We start from the raw sequence: 15,082 nt of genomic DNA on the forward strand, positions 1-15,082 counted from the left end.
TCCTCACGCGTTAACCCTTTCATTCCCAGAATCATTCTCGTGAAACTCCTGAGGACCATCTACAATGCCAACACATCTTTTATTAGATATGGGACTCAAAACTGGACACAATAGTCCAAGTACAGTCTGACCAATGCATTATAAAGTCTCAGCAATACACATTGCTCTGATACTCTCGTTCTCTTGAAATGAATGCTAACATTGCACTTGTCTTCCTTACCACTGACTCAACCTGCAAGTTAAGCTTTAGGGAATCCTGCAAGAGGAATCTCAAAACCCTTTGCACATCTGATTTTTCACTTTTCTCCCCATTATGGAAAATAGTCTATGCACTATTCCTTCTATCAAAGTGCATGACCATACACTTCCCTACATTATATTCTATCTGCCACTTCTTGGCATCAAAGGTTACAGGGAGAAGGCCGGGAACTGGGGTTGAGGAGGAGAGAAAAAAAAAGGATTAGCCATGATTGAATGGCGCAGCAGACTCTCTGGGCCAGGTGGCCTAGTTCTACTCCTATGTCTTATGGTCTTATAGTCCATCACAGGTAAAACCCTCCCCACCAATGAGCATATCTACATGGCGAATTGTCTCAGGAAAGCAGCAACCATCATCAGGGAACCCCCAACACCCAAGCCATACTCTCTTCTTGCTGCGTCCATCCTGAAGAGGGTATAGGAATCTCTGGACTCACACCACAGTTTCAGGAACATTTACGACCTGCTTTTGAACCAGAGGGGATAACTTCACTCAACTTCACTTGCCCTATCATTGAAATGTTCCCACAAACTAGGGACACACTTTCATGGACTTTTCCCTCATCCCATGTTCTCAATATATATTGCTTATTTAATTATTATTATTATTTCTCTCTATTTGTATTTGCACAGTTTGCTGTCTTTTGCACACTGCTTGATCTTTCATTAATTCTATTTTGGTTATTATTCGGTTATGGATTTACTGAGTATATGCCCCTAAGAAAATCATTCTAAGAGTTGTTTATTGTAATTTATATGTACTTTGATAATAAATTTACTTTGAACGTGCTTGTCTCACTGAACTCGCTGAACTCTGCCAGGGCACACATGCGTTGGCGGCCTTTGGAGAAAGAGAACTTAGCTGTGCAAGGGATGAGGTATCACTTCCACCAGAAGAACCACTGTGATGAAGTGTTTTGAGAGGCTGGTGATGAAACCTATTAATTATTGCCTGAGGAGCAACTTGGATCCACTCCAATTTGCATACTGTCACAACAGGTCAACAGCAGATGCCAGTTCATTCATTCTTCTCTCAACCCAGGAGGGTCTGGACAGTGAAGATGCATACGTCAGGATGTTCTTCATTGACTGCAGCTCTGCATTCAACACTATTAACCCCACAAAGCTAATCACTGAGTTGGAAAGACTTAGACAACTTGTGCAACTGGATCATCAATTTCCTCACTTGCAGACCCCAGTCAGTTTGGATTGGTAACAATATCTCTTCCACAATAACGATCAGCGAAGGTGCACCACAAGACTGTGTGACTAACCCCTGCTCTACTCATTTCGTACTTATGACTGTGGCTAAGTAGTGCTCCAATGCCATATTTAGGTTTTCTGATGACACTATTGTTGTCAACCTCTCACTCAACGCCACTAAAGCCAAAGAGCTGATTAATGACTACAGGAGGAGGAAACTGGTGGTCTGTGAGCCCTTCCTCATCATGGGATTAGAGGTGAAGAGGGTCATCACCTTCAAATTCCTCAGCTTTATCATTTCAGAGGATCTATCCTGATACCACAGCGTAAGTGCAATTAGAAAGAAGGCACAACAGCACCTCTACTTCCTTAAAAGTATGCAAAAGTTTGGCAAGTCATCCAAAACTTTAACAAAATTCTATAGATGCGCGTTGGAGAGTATTCTGACTGATTATATCATGGACTGGTATGCTGGCATGGAAACTCTAACAAAAAGTAGTGGATGCAGCCGTGTCCTTCACAGATAAAGACCACCCCACCATTAAGCACATCTACAAGGAGCACTGTCGCAGGAGAGTAGCATAGATCAACAAGGACCCCCACCATCCAGGTCATGCTGTCTTCTCACTGCTACCATCAGGAAAGAATTACAGAAGCCTTGGTCCCACATCACCAGGTTCAGGAACAGTTATTACCTCTCAACCATCAGACTCCTAAACCAGAGTGGAAAACTTCGCTCAACTCAACAGGGAACTGGTTCCATAACTTACAGATTCACTTTCAGGGACTCTACAACTGATGTTCTCAATGTTTATTACTTATTTGTTAGTATTATCTTCTCTTTATTTGCATTTGCTCAATTTGTTGTCTTTTTCACAGGTTGTTTGCCTGTCTTTGCTGTTTGCAGTTTTTCACTGATACTTTTGTGTTTCTTTGTATTTATTGTAAGTGCCTGAAAGAAAACTAATGCCAGGATAATATACGGTGACATATATGTACATTGATAATAAATTTACTTTGAACTTTGAATCCTGGTTCCCAAGAGTATCAGGTACTGGGATGGACAGATAATTTCTTGCATTTTGGCACTTTAGCCTATCTGCTGACAGCCTCAGGGATGCCAATGGATGGAGCGATAAGCTGTAACCACACGGTTTTAAACTGGGTCACCATCTAGTTAGCATTCTCAAAGAAACAGGGTTTCCAGATATGAAAGGGAGTCAGAGAGGGACTTTTTTTTTTTACTGCTGGCAGCCGTTATTAAGCAATAGCATTGGACCACCTCTTGTAAAGAAGAAGAAATTGAGAGTTTGAAACACGACAGTGGGGCCCTAAGTCAATGGTGCTCACTACGTGAAGGTCACTACGTTGGCACAAAGTAGGCTAAAGAAATTGAAGAGAAGAGCATTGAATTTGTATGTCATCTGGCAAAGATGCAGCCCCAAGACACAATATGAAGGGCCAAATGGCAGCCAGACCTTGTCAAGGTCCAGACCTTCATATGGAAGAAAGTTGACCTGTATACGTGGGACAAAGACCTATGGTATAATGACGTCCCGTCAAGGGAGTATGGGTCGTAGCCCTAAACTTCTCTCACTCACCGGATCTCGAACTGAGCGAAATGGCAAGCTCAAACTTTTTCATTGTTTATCAGTCAGTGGAAGAAGGTCATCAGTGACAGCAAATTCTGAGACATTATTTTACCATTGTTCTTGAAATAATCATCCTCAGCCTTGCTTCTGCACTTAACTGGCATAATTGGCACTGAGGCCAGAACTGCCGTGATATTTAATTATGGAGTTTTTGACAGAGATATGTCAGAGTCCCTGTGATTCAATGTTGCTGCTATCATTGAAACAGGAAAGGTATGGCCACATTAGTGGGATTGTATTACAGACCACCCAATAGTCAACGAGACTTGGAAGAGCAAATCTGCAGAGAGATAGCAGACAACTGCAGGAAACATAAAGTTGTGGTGGTAGGGGATTTTAATTTTCCATACATTGATTGGGACTCCCATACTGTTAGGGGTCTAGATGGTGTAGAGTTTGTAAAATGTGTTCAGGAAAGTTTTCTAAATCAGTATATAGAGGGACCAACTAGAGGGGATGCAATATTGGATCTCCTGTTAGGAAACGAATTAGGGCAAGTGACGGAAGTCTGTGTAGGGGAGCACTTTGGTTCCAGTGATCATAACGCCATTAGTTTCAATTTGATCATGAACAAGGATAGATCTGGTCCTAGGGTTGAGGTTCTGAACTGGAAAAAGGCCAAATTTGAAGAAATGAGAAAGGATCTAAAAAGCGTGGATTGGGACAGGTTGTTCTCTGGCAAAGATGTGATTGGTAGGTGGGAAGCCTTCAAAGGGGAAATTTTGAGAGTGCAGAGATTGTATGTTGCTGTCAGGATTAAAGGCAAATTGAATAGGAATAAGGAAGCTTGGTTCTCAAGGGATATTGCAACTCTGATAAAGAAGAAGAGGGAGTTGTATGAAATGTATAGGAAACAGGGGGTAAATCGATGCTTGAGGAGTATAAGAAGTGCAAGAAAATACTTAAGAAAGAAATCAGGAGGGCAAAAACAAGACATGAAGTTGCCTTGGCAGTCAAAGTGAAGGATAATCCAAAGAGCTTTTACAAGTATATTAAGAGCAAAAGGATTGTAAGGGATAAAATTGGTCCTCTTGAAGATCAGAGTGGTCGGCTTTGTGCGGAACCAAAGGAAATGGGGAAGATCCTAAATAGGTTTTTTGTGTCTGTATTTACTAAGGAAGCTGGCATGAAATCTATGCAATTGAGGGAATCAAGTAGTGAGACCATGGAAACTGTACAGATTGAAAAGGAGGAGGTGCTTGCTGCCTTGAGGAAAATTAAAGTGGATAAATCCCGGGGCCTGACAGAGTGTTCCCTCGGACCTTGAAAGAGACTAGTGTTGAAATTGCGGGGGCCCTGGCAGAAATATTTAAAATGTCGCTGCCTATGGGTGAAGTGCCGGAGGATTGGAGAGTGGCTCATGTTGTTCCGTTGTTTAAAAAAGGATCGAAAAGTAATCCGGGAAATTATAGGCCAGTGAGTTTAACGTCAGTAGTAGGTAAGTTATTGGAAGGAGTACTAAGAGACAGAATCTACAAGCATTTGGATAGACAGGGGCTTATTAGGGAGAGTCAACATGGCTTTGTGCCTGGTAGGTCATGTTTGACCAATCTGTTGGAGTTTTTTGAGGAGGTTACCAGGAAAGTGGATGAAGGGAAGGCAGTGGATATTGTCTACATGGACTTCAGTAAGGCCTTTGACAAGGTCCCGCATGGGAGGTTAGTTAGGAAAATTCAGTCGCTAGGTATACATGGAGAGGTGGTAAATTGGATTAGACATTGGCTCGATGGAAGAAGCCAGAGAGTGGTGGTAGAGAATTGCTTCTCTGAGTGGAGGCCTGTGACTAGTGGTGTGCCACAGGGATCAGTGCTGGGTCCATTGTTATTTGTCATCTATATCAATGATCTGGATGATAATGTGGTAAATTGGATCAGCAAGTTTGCTGATGATACAAAGATTGGAGGTGTAGTAGACAGTGAGGAAGGTTTTCAGAGCCTGCAGAGGAACTTGGACCAGCTATAAAAATGGGCTGAAAAATGGCAGATGGAGTTTAATACTGACAAGTGTGAGGTATTGCACGTTGGAAGGACAAACCAACGTAGAACATACAGGGTTAATGGTAAGGCACTGAGGAGTGCAGTGGAACAGAGGGATCTGGGAATACAGATACAAAATTCCCTAAAAGTGTCGTCACAGGTAGATAGGGTCATAAAGAGAGTTTTTGGTACATTGGCCTTTATTAATCAAAGTATTGAGTATAAGAGCAGGAATGTTATGATGCGGTTGTACAAGGCATTGGTGAGGCCGAATCTGGAGTATTGTGTTCACCAAATTTGGTCACCAAATTACAGGAAGGATATAAATAAGGTTGAAAGAGTGCAGAGAAGGTTTACAAGGATGTTGCCGGGACTTGAGAAACTCAGTTACAGAGAAAGGTTGAATAGGTTAGGACTTTATTCCCTGGAGCGTAGAAGAATGAGGGGAGATTTGATCGAGGTATATAAAATTATGATGGGTATAGATAGAGTGAATGCAAGCAGGCTTTTTCCACTGAGGCAAGGGGAGAAAAGAACCAGAGGACATGGGTTAAGTGTGAGGGGGGAAAAGTTTAAAGGGAACATTAGGGGGGGCTTCTTCACACAGAGAGTGGTGGGAGTATGGAATGAGCTGCCAGACGAGGTGGTAAATGAGGGTTCTTTTTTAACATTTAAGAATAAATTGGACAGATACATGGATGGGAGGTGTATGGAGGGATATGGTCCGTGTGCAGGTCAGTGGGACTAGGCAGAAAATGGTTCGGCACAGCCAAGAAGGGCCAAAGGGCCTGTTTCTGTGCTGTAGTTTCTATGGTTCTATGGTTCTATTGAAGGAGTCTGTTGCAATAAATTTGAGCGCTAGATAACAAAAGTGAATATTGCATTTATCTCTTGGATAAAGCAGAGTTTGATAAGTTCTTAGTTAGTCAGGGGTTTCAAAGGTTACAGGAGAGTGGGATTGAGAGGGATAATAAATCAGCCGCGATGGAATGGCAGAGCAAACTCGAAGAGCCAATCAGCTTAATGTCGCTCCTCTGTCTTATGGGCATATGGTCTTACAGACAGACTTCTTGACCTCACAGTCTACCTTGTCATGGCCCTTGTACTTTATTGCATACCATCACTGTAATTTCTCTGTAACTGTAACCATAACAGTGTATTCCACATTCTGTAATTGCTTTTCCCTTTGCACAGCCTCCATGTACTTATGTTTTCAAATGATCTGTATGGAAGGCACACAAAACAAAGTGTTCACTGCATCTCAGAACATGGGACCATAATAAACCAATCACCAAATGAAGTGTTGGTACGGCAGAGGAAAGAAACCAGTTTCCTAAGTTCATCTATTTATTGAATTAAGAAGAATACAAGACTCAGCTAAATGTACTGGCAATCCTAATTTTTCATTTCCCTTCCCCAATGCTGGAGTGACTTAAATCTCTTCCCTAATGCTGGGAACCTTGGCACAACAAAAACTTCAGCAGGATATCCTGTCAAACTGTGTGCACGGTCAATATTCTTTAAAAGAACACACAATAATGTTATTTTGGCTCGTATAAAACATACCATTTTCAACCATTTCCAGACAAAGATTAGAAGCTCTGGATCATAAAGATAAAGAGGTGCATATTGCTGGAAAATTAAGGTTCTGCAATTGATGTCAATTTGGCTTGAAGTGTGAAAATTTGACAATTCTGGTGGTTTAAGTGGCATGCAATGCATTGCAAGTCTCCAAAAACTGAAAATCCAACAAATACTATTCTGACCTTTGCCTTGCAAAAAAAACCTTACTTTAAACCTATCTATTATTTTTTATGATTTACATATTGAATACCTAGTAAACTTATCAGAGAATGCCAAGGCTGCTGGCTAAGAGTATGAGTATAAATACAACTTCACTCACCTCTCTGCCTCCAGCTCAGAACATTGGACTGAATAGCATTGGATCCAGCTTAAGCTTTGCTTTCTCCACCTGCAGGGGACCCTTGTCACACACATTTTTTGTGCCCATACATCTCCCTTACTCCAGCCTTTCTTAATGTTGTAGCATTGACACCACAGGCACTGAGAACTAAGACCCTACCTATACACCACTCCGACAGTTCTCTGACAGCTCGTGCTGTCAAAAAGCCCTTTGTACTGTTTCTAAATATCACCAATGAATACTTCAAAATAAATTCATTTAAAATGCCAAGAGATTGATGTACAAAAATTAAGCTTATTATTAATTTAAACAAGCCACTTGTCTTTGCTTATCTTTTAGTGAGATTTGGTGACCCCATTCAAATGAATAGAGCTGCACCACATACATACATTACTGCTCTTATCCAGTCTCCTAGCTCACTACATTATGGAACTATGGTGATGGATAGTCACTCCTTAATTTCCGCTTTTGAAACACAGCAGCTGCCACTTGTAAGAACAACCAGATATACAAGTAAACTTCCAACTAACAATTTGTTTAGCTTCAGGTAGTGGGAGTCAGTCTTCAGTTCTTCAAATGTAAATGGAAAGCAGTAATCAGTCTGAAGTTAAAAACTCAGCTTTGCAAACAAGCTCTATTTGTAGCACAGGCGCTCTCTCTGTGGAAAGTAACTACACCTGCTTTATTGCTGCTCAAGGTGTAGTATAAAACAATGGGTTATTTCATCTGGCTTGTTTAAAACAGACCAGCTGACTCTAAGTGGTTTAGTTCTAGGACGCTTGTAGATCAGATGGATACATGTAGCATATCAAATAACTGATTTATTAATGTTGGGAGTTTTATGTGCTTAAGGAAGCTAGCTTCACAGCATTAATTGTGAATTGTGAACAATATGCTGAGATGTATGTTCTCAAAAAGTTTTTAGACCATTTGTGTAAAAAGGATAACTGAGGAAATAACGTATATTTGTGAAATCATCATAGTGGCAAAGAAACTATATGAAACTGTACAAATATGGAGAGGAGTTCAGGCTTATTAAGAATAGGATAAGGAAGATTGTGAAATATGGAAGAAGCACAGGGTGAACTAAAATCCATTTGTCTAATTTCAATTACTGTAATGGACGGCTTGTTCATCTGCAACTTGTTGGTATGTCTTTTTAGTTTATAGGAATGGTACCAGTGTTTATAGTATGCAGTTTTTGGTTTATTTCCTTGAAAAAAGGTATTTCTTTATTAGAATTGGAGCAGAAGTTCATAAGAGGCTGAGAGGGTTGCTCTATGAAGCAAATCACTTAAGTTCACAAGAATTAAAAAGATGGTCTAACTGAGACAATATAATTTTTGAGGGGAGTTGGCAGTACTGATCCCAAGAGAATCCCCTAGCTACAGAGTCTTGGATTGAAATGGATTAGACTTAGGATAAGTTATCAGCCTTTAGGACTGAGATGAGGAGAGAGTTCTGTTCTGAGAAGATTGCAAATCTTTGGAATGCTGTACCCCAGAATTCTACGACGATTCACTTAGTGAGTGTTGAAGTTGTGTGATAGATTTGAATACAGAGGAAATCATGGATATGAGGATTAGTAAGGAAGATTAACTTGAATAATCAGAACAGTTAATGTCATAATATAGAAGGAAGCAGTCTTAACTCATGACTCACACTTGGTTTGTTTACCTTATATTTATTGCTCCTCTTGTACCTCCTGACTTTACTTCTTTCTCAAACTTTAAATCTAATTTGTTAAAGAGACAAGCTGTCAGTCTCATTGTTCATAGAGATACCACGTGTCTTGTTGCCCTCACCATATCACTATCAGCTTACACTTCCAGCAAGTAATAGATAAAAAATCAACAGAAGCAACAGCCTACTCATGCATATATGCTGTAGTCTTTACAACAGTAACCACTATAATGCTTCACAATCAAACAGATCACAGAAGAGCAAAAGAAATTGTTTTTATTATAGCTAAAATCAAAGTAAGTTAACAGCACAAAACAAAACAAACCTTGTCAAGGAAGAGCTTTTCCCTGAATCAAGCTTCATCAAGATTCAGGGAAGGACAACTATTTTGAATTTCTAATGCACCACATCTCAAAGGAATCCCCAGATAAAATATGCCAGTGAAGCTTTTTAATTAGGCTAGACATAAAATCAGTTTTCTTCAAAAGATAAAGACATTAGTGCTTTCTTTACAAAACCACAAGGATATAAATCTAATGATAATATGACTGCATAGACATAAAGGGGCTATTTGGACTGAAGTTATGAAAGCAAATTAGGTTGCTGTGTCAATGGTGGCTCAAATGATAGCACTCTTGCCTCTGTTATATAGGCTGTTCAAGTTCGACAGGCTTGAGCTTCAGAACAGCACTGTGTGAGTACCGCACAGCAAGAAAGCCCCACTGTTACATAGGACGTTAAAAAGAGGCCTTTGCAGCTTTTGTACACAACTATAAAATGATCTATACTCCTTCTAACGAGAAAAGGCAAGTGTTAAGAGTCATTAAGCCACAGTTGTCCAGCAGGGAAACAAGCCCTTCAGTCCCACTCATCCATGCCAGCCAAGGTGCCTACCCGTTGGTCCCATCTGTCTTCCTATCTCCCCTCTAAACTTTGCCCATCCATGTATCAAGTTTAAACCATTTCAAGTATGGCACAGACTAGATGGGCCAAAGGGTCTGCTTTCATGCTGTGTTGTTCTAACACTCTATGACTCTATGTGTTGTACTTGTTCACACCTCTATAACTTCCTCTGATGGTTGGTTCCATATACCCACTGCCTTCTAGATGAAAAGGGTACTTAGATCCCTTCTAAATCTTTCCCCTCTCAACGTAAACCCACGGCCACTAATTTTGGACTCCCCAGCCTTGGGAAAAGGTCTATGATCATCTCCCTTCTATCTGCCTCTCATGATTTTTATCAACCTCTATAAGGCCACTCCTTTGCTCCAGGGAAAACAGTCCCAACCTATCCTCTAGGAGTTTAACACATGCCCCTACCTCATCACCATTGACAATTCTAAACAGCTTTCATTGTTGTTCACTGTATTCAGCCCTCTCGCTGTGGCTTCCCCTACATCGGTGAGATGAAGCGCAGACTAGGCAATCACTTTGCTGAGTATTTGGTTCTGTCTGCCAGTGCTTTCTGGTGCTCCCAGCTGCTAGCTCCATATATCCTCCAAATGGTTCCTCTCCCTCCCCCCGCCCCACTTTTCGCATCTGTATACCCCATTTCCTTTTAGTTCCACATTCTAACTGACTTCCCAATCAGATTCCAGCATCTGTAGCCCTTCGTTGCGTCCAGCTATCACCTTCCGTCCTCCATTACTATTTCCACTGTTTCACCATCTCCTTTCACCTCTCTCACCAAGACCTAAATCTTGCCAGCTCCTGCTCTACCCCTTCCCCTCATCTCCTTATACTGATTATACTCCCACTATATCTCAAGGGTATCAACCCAAAACATCGACTGTGCATTTCATTCCTTAGATGTTGCTGATTTATTCCATCAATTTACTTCTTGCTGCAGTTTCCAGTGTCTGCAGTCTCCTGTACGCCCAGCCTATCCAGTCCCAGTTTGTAACTCAAGGGGTTATTGCCAGCGTTCTTAATCCACATGCTTGTCTTTCCTGTGTACAAACTCACGCCAGCATTTCCCACTTAAAACAACAATTGCACTTTTTTTTTGTAGTCCACTGTTGGACATCATGTTGCTGAAGAAGATGCTAGAGGTAGAAGATGAAGAAGTGCAGGTCATTCCATTTTCATTAGCTTTCCTCCAAGAATTGAAAGTAGGTTTATAAAATTTGTTGGACGGGGTATAAAGAGAATATTAAATCTCTGCGTGTTAAGATCTTTGGACGTGGAGGATAGGAGGAGAGGTGGATATTGCAAGAGAGAGAAGCAAGAGATTGTTTGTAGAAGCAAAATAAATATCAGCTCTGCAACATTAGCCTTATTTTAACTGCATAAAACAAAGTCGAAGAATGACACAGAAGATCAAACACTGGTCGCATTGAGCTGGTCAGTGACAAATAGCAAGGTCAAATAACTTGTCACCAGTATGAGTATGATAGGAAAAGTTCATAAGTATTTCCCCGGCATTAATAATACCAGCCTTTGCTGCACTTTATCACAATAGCCCACGTACTGAGTTAAAATATTCAGATAAAATCTGAAATTCGGGTGGCTCTGCAAGCAGGCATTAGTGAGGAAGGAGTGCTTTTACTGTCATCATTACTTTACATATCAGTGTATATACTTTCAAATTAAACATTCTATCAAAGTGGGGGGGGGGGAGGTTACTCCTTATGGAAAAATCATCCTGAACAAATTAACATGAAGCTGGAAAATGTTTTGATTTTCATTTCACTCGGACATTCTCAGTTAACAATTAAAAGCAGACACTGCTGCCAGCTGCCCTGAGACACTTTGAATTTCCTCCACTTCCAAACAAACTTGAGCGTTCAGGAGAACCTCCTTAAAAGCCGAGAGTTGTTGAGCAGCTGTCTAAATTTAGAGTGGCCCTGATGGCAACAGTAAGCCCTAAAGTTATCCGTGCTTTAAAACTCACAGACAGCTGTTGCTTCTCAGCCAAGTGCCTTTCACTATTTTAACTTAACTATAAAGTCACTCATTTGCAACAGGGAAAAAGTCTTTAAGCCTTTAATCTAGTACAAAAAAGCATGCAGCACAGATAAAAGCACACCAAAGAATGTGATTAAAGAGCAGCAGAACATTTAAAGTAATAGCACTTGTTTTTACCTTACCTTTCAGTCCTTTAATCTGAGGCAGACTGGGGTGTGTCAGAACATCCAGCAGAGAAGCGTCTTACCAACTATAGCATGTGGGCTGGACTGGGCTGGGATGGACTAGCAGGCCGACTCAAAATTTTCCAATAGTGTGTCCCCCAGCCAAGTTCAACCACAGGCCTAAAGAATTTCCTGAATCTTATGCAGAGCACAAGCACTGCTGACCAAGTAATCGTTCCATGACTAAATTCTACTCGGCCAGTCAGCCTGATTTACATCACTTTGGTCAAGTTCCAAGAGGGCAGCAGAATAGAAGGCAGCTCAGTTGATTTGGACCCTCTTCCACTGTTGTTTTTAGGAACCTAACCGAGAAACAAGGTCCTACATATCTTCTAACTCAGACATCAAGTTTCTTAAAAGTTGATTTTAAATTATGCACTATTCCTTGCTCTCTTTAGGAGGCGGTTTGTATTCAATTTAAACATGTGTAAACCATTAGTACTTTACTGGAAACAGTCTACAATTCGTATTCTTCACTGGTTTTAATTATATTTTGGGAAATGATATTTCTGTATCTCCATATTGACAATAGCCCTTTTTTTATTTTTACTGTGAACCATCTGAATTATTTAATTTTAATTAATGATAATGAAAAGGAAAGTGATCTGAGCAATATCTTCCAGCTAGGATGATCAAAGGTGAACAATCAAACAACGAGTGTTTATCTTAAGTCACTTCTCTTGTAATCGCAAGACCCTGTTGGACATTGGTGATGTGGAAAGCTGCATGCCCAATTTATTGGCTTACTGGCGAGTGACAGGAGACCTGCATGGCGCCAGTCATAGTGAAGACAAGGCCTGAAGTTGTGGTGCTATCTGTTTGCAGCCGCCCGGGGGAGGCATCGGAGTGAGGTGTTCCACTGGAGTGACAGAGGTGATGGTGGTGTTGTGTCTATGCTGGAATCAGTGCTATCCCATTGTGTTCGCTCAACAGAAGACAAGTTGCTTGAATTTCCAGAATTTCCAGAATTTCCAGCATCTGCAGAATTCCTCGTTTGCTTTTTTAAAGAAGACAAGTTGTATCGGATTCGACTAAAGACTGCTGCGACATGCTGGGGCTCAGGGACTTGCACAATATTTTTTTGTGTGATTGTATTTTACCGATATCTTAAATGTGCTTGCTAACTTATCTGTGCTATATGTGCCTTGTGTTGTGTATGACTGTTGATACTGTGTTTTGCGACTTGGTGCCAGCATAATGCTGTTTTGTTTGGCTGTATTCATGGGTATTCATGTATAGTTGAAAGGCAATTAAATCTGAATTTGAACCTGGACTTGAAATACCTTCCCTGAAATAAAAAGCCCCGAGAAGAATTTTGAGAAATGATTTGAATAATATAAACTGCAGCTTCATCAATGGGGTGGTTGACAATAATGAGTCAAGAATTTCCATTCAGAATTTTAGACTGCAATTTGAATGAACCCCACCCTTTGGAAATGAATATCAAGGCAAGGGTGTAAAATTTGGTTCTAGTTTGATCACAGTAATTTTTTAGAGCGTTGTTGTTCTTTAGGAAAACAAAGTCAATACATCAGAGACACCTAACTTTCAGGCATTATTATTTAAGCGATACATTGAAGGCACAAAAGATTAAGAATGCTGGAATCTGGAACAACAAGCATTCTGCTGGAGGACCTTGTGGGCCAAGCAGCATCTGTGGGAGGAAAGAAATCATCAATTTTTCAAATAAAAACCCTGTATACCTCACTAGAACCAAGCGCCAGTATTATCCATGTGGGTCGACATTTTATGCATGGAGGAAAAAATCTTGTAAACTTCACAACTCATGCACAAAGGACCTGACTGCATTTAGAAGTTCAGATTTGGATTAAATTCCTCTACATGGTGCACAAGAACATTTGAGCTACTCAAAATAATGTACACTGTTTGCTGCTCATATTAGGAATGTTCCCATAACCTATGGATTCACTTTTGAGGACACGTCATCTCATGCTCTCGATATTTATTGCTTATTTATTTATTTATATTATTTCTTTCCTTTTGTATTTGCACAGTTTGTTGTCTCTTGCACACTGGTTGAAAGAATGGTGTGGTCTTTCACTGATTCTGTGATGGGTTAATATTTTATTATAGATGTATTCAATATGCCCGCAAGAAAATTAATCTTTGTTGAATAACATACATAGTGACATATATGTACTTTGATAATAAATTTACTTTGAAATTTGAACTTTAAACTTTGATGTCTGTTTTTCAAGAGATGAGCCCTAGTATTTTGTTGAATATTTGTGACCGTATAAACTTTATCTATACTTTGTTTGACTTGTGTCTCCATACTCTCAGAAAAAAATTGTTCCTTTTCCTTAAGACCATAAGACATGGGAGCTGAATTAGGCCATTCAGCTCATCAAGTCTGCTCTGCCATTCCATCATCACTGATCCCGGATCCCACTCAACCCCATACACATGTCTTCTCACCGTATCCAATCAGGAAGCTATTAACTTCTGCCTTAAATATACCCACAGACTTGGCCTCCACACCAGTCTGTGACAGAGCATTCCACAGATTTACTACTCCCTGGCTAAAACAAAATCCTCCTTACTTCTGTTCTAAAAGGTCACCCCTCAAATTTAAGGCTGTGCCCTCTAGTTCTGGATACATCCACCATAGGAAGAATCCTCTCCACATCAACCCTATCTAGTCCTTTCAATGTACAGTAGGTTTTAATGAGATCCCCCTGCATTCTTCTAAATTCTACTGAGTACAGGCCCAAAGCTGCCAAATGCTCCTCACATATTAATCCCTTCATTCATGGACTTATCCTTGTGAATCTCCTCTGGTCTCTGCAATGACCACACATCCTTTCTGAGATATGGGCCCAAAACTGCTGACAATACTCCAACTGGCAGCCTGACTGATGTCTTAAAAAATCCTTAGCATTATCTCCTTGCTTTTATATTTTATTCCCCTTGAAATAATTGCCAACATTGCATTTGCCTTCTTTACCACAGACTCAACCTGTAAATTAAACTTCTGGGAGTCTTGCATGAGGACATTTGCAATCTTCCAGACCTCCATGACTATGCCAGAATCAAGTGATTCTTGAAAGATCATGACCAATGCATCCGTCATCTCTTCAGCAACCTCTCTCAGGACTCTGGGATGTAGTCCATCTGGTCTAGGTGACTTATCCACCTTAAGGCTTTTCAGCTAGTCTCGCACTTATCTCCTTGTTATAGCAATGGCACTCATTCCTGCTCCCTGACACTCATAGACCTCTGGTGTCTTCCACA

At 40.6% G+C, this 15,082-nt stretch overlaps 1 protein-coding gene across 3 annotated transcripts in view; it reads right to left on the bottom strand.

The window, feature by feature from the left end:
- The window catches only part of sgcd (sarcoglycan, delta (dystrophin-associated glycoprotein)), a 210,243-nt gene extending 198,204 nt beyond the window's left edge, over positions 1–12,039 (bottom strand). The window contains exons 1-2 of one of the 3 annotated variants that reach the window (XM_063053189.1): positions 11,786–12,037; positions 8,691–8,748 (exon numbers count right to left, since the gene is read on the bottom strand). The gene's annotated coding sequence lies outside the window, so the exon portion shown is untranslated. Of the gene's footprint in view, positions 1–8,690; positions 8,749–11,780 lie in introns of all 3 variants that reach the window. The other 2 variants (XM_063053191.1, XM_063053190.1) reach the window with 2 other exon arrangements.
- Between the last annotated feature and the right edge of the window lie 3,043 nt (positions 12,040–15,082).

The sequence above is a fragment of the Mobula hypostoma genome, chromosome 7 (assembly GCF_963921235.1).
Source record: "Mobula hypostoma chromosome 7, sMobHyp1.1, whole genome shotgun sequence".
NCBI lineage: Eukaryota > Metazoa > Chordata > Chondrichthyes > Myliobatiformes > Myliobatidae > Mobula > Mobula hypostoma.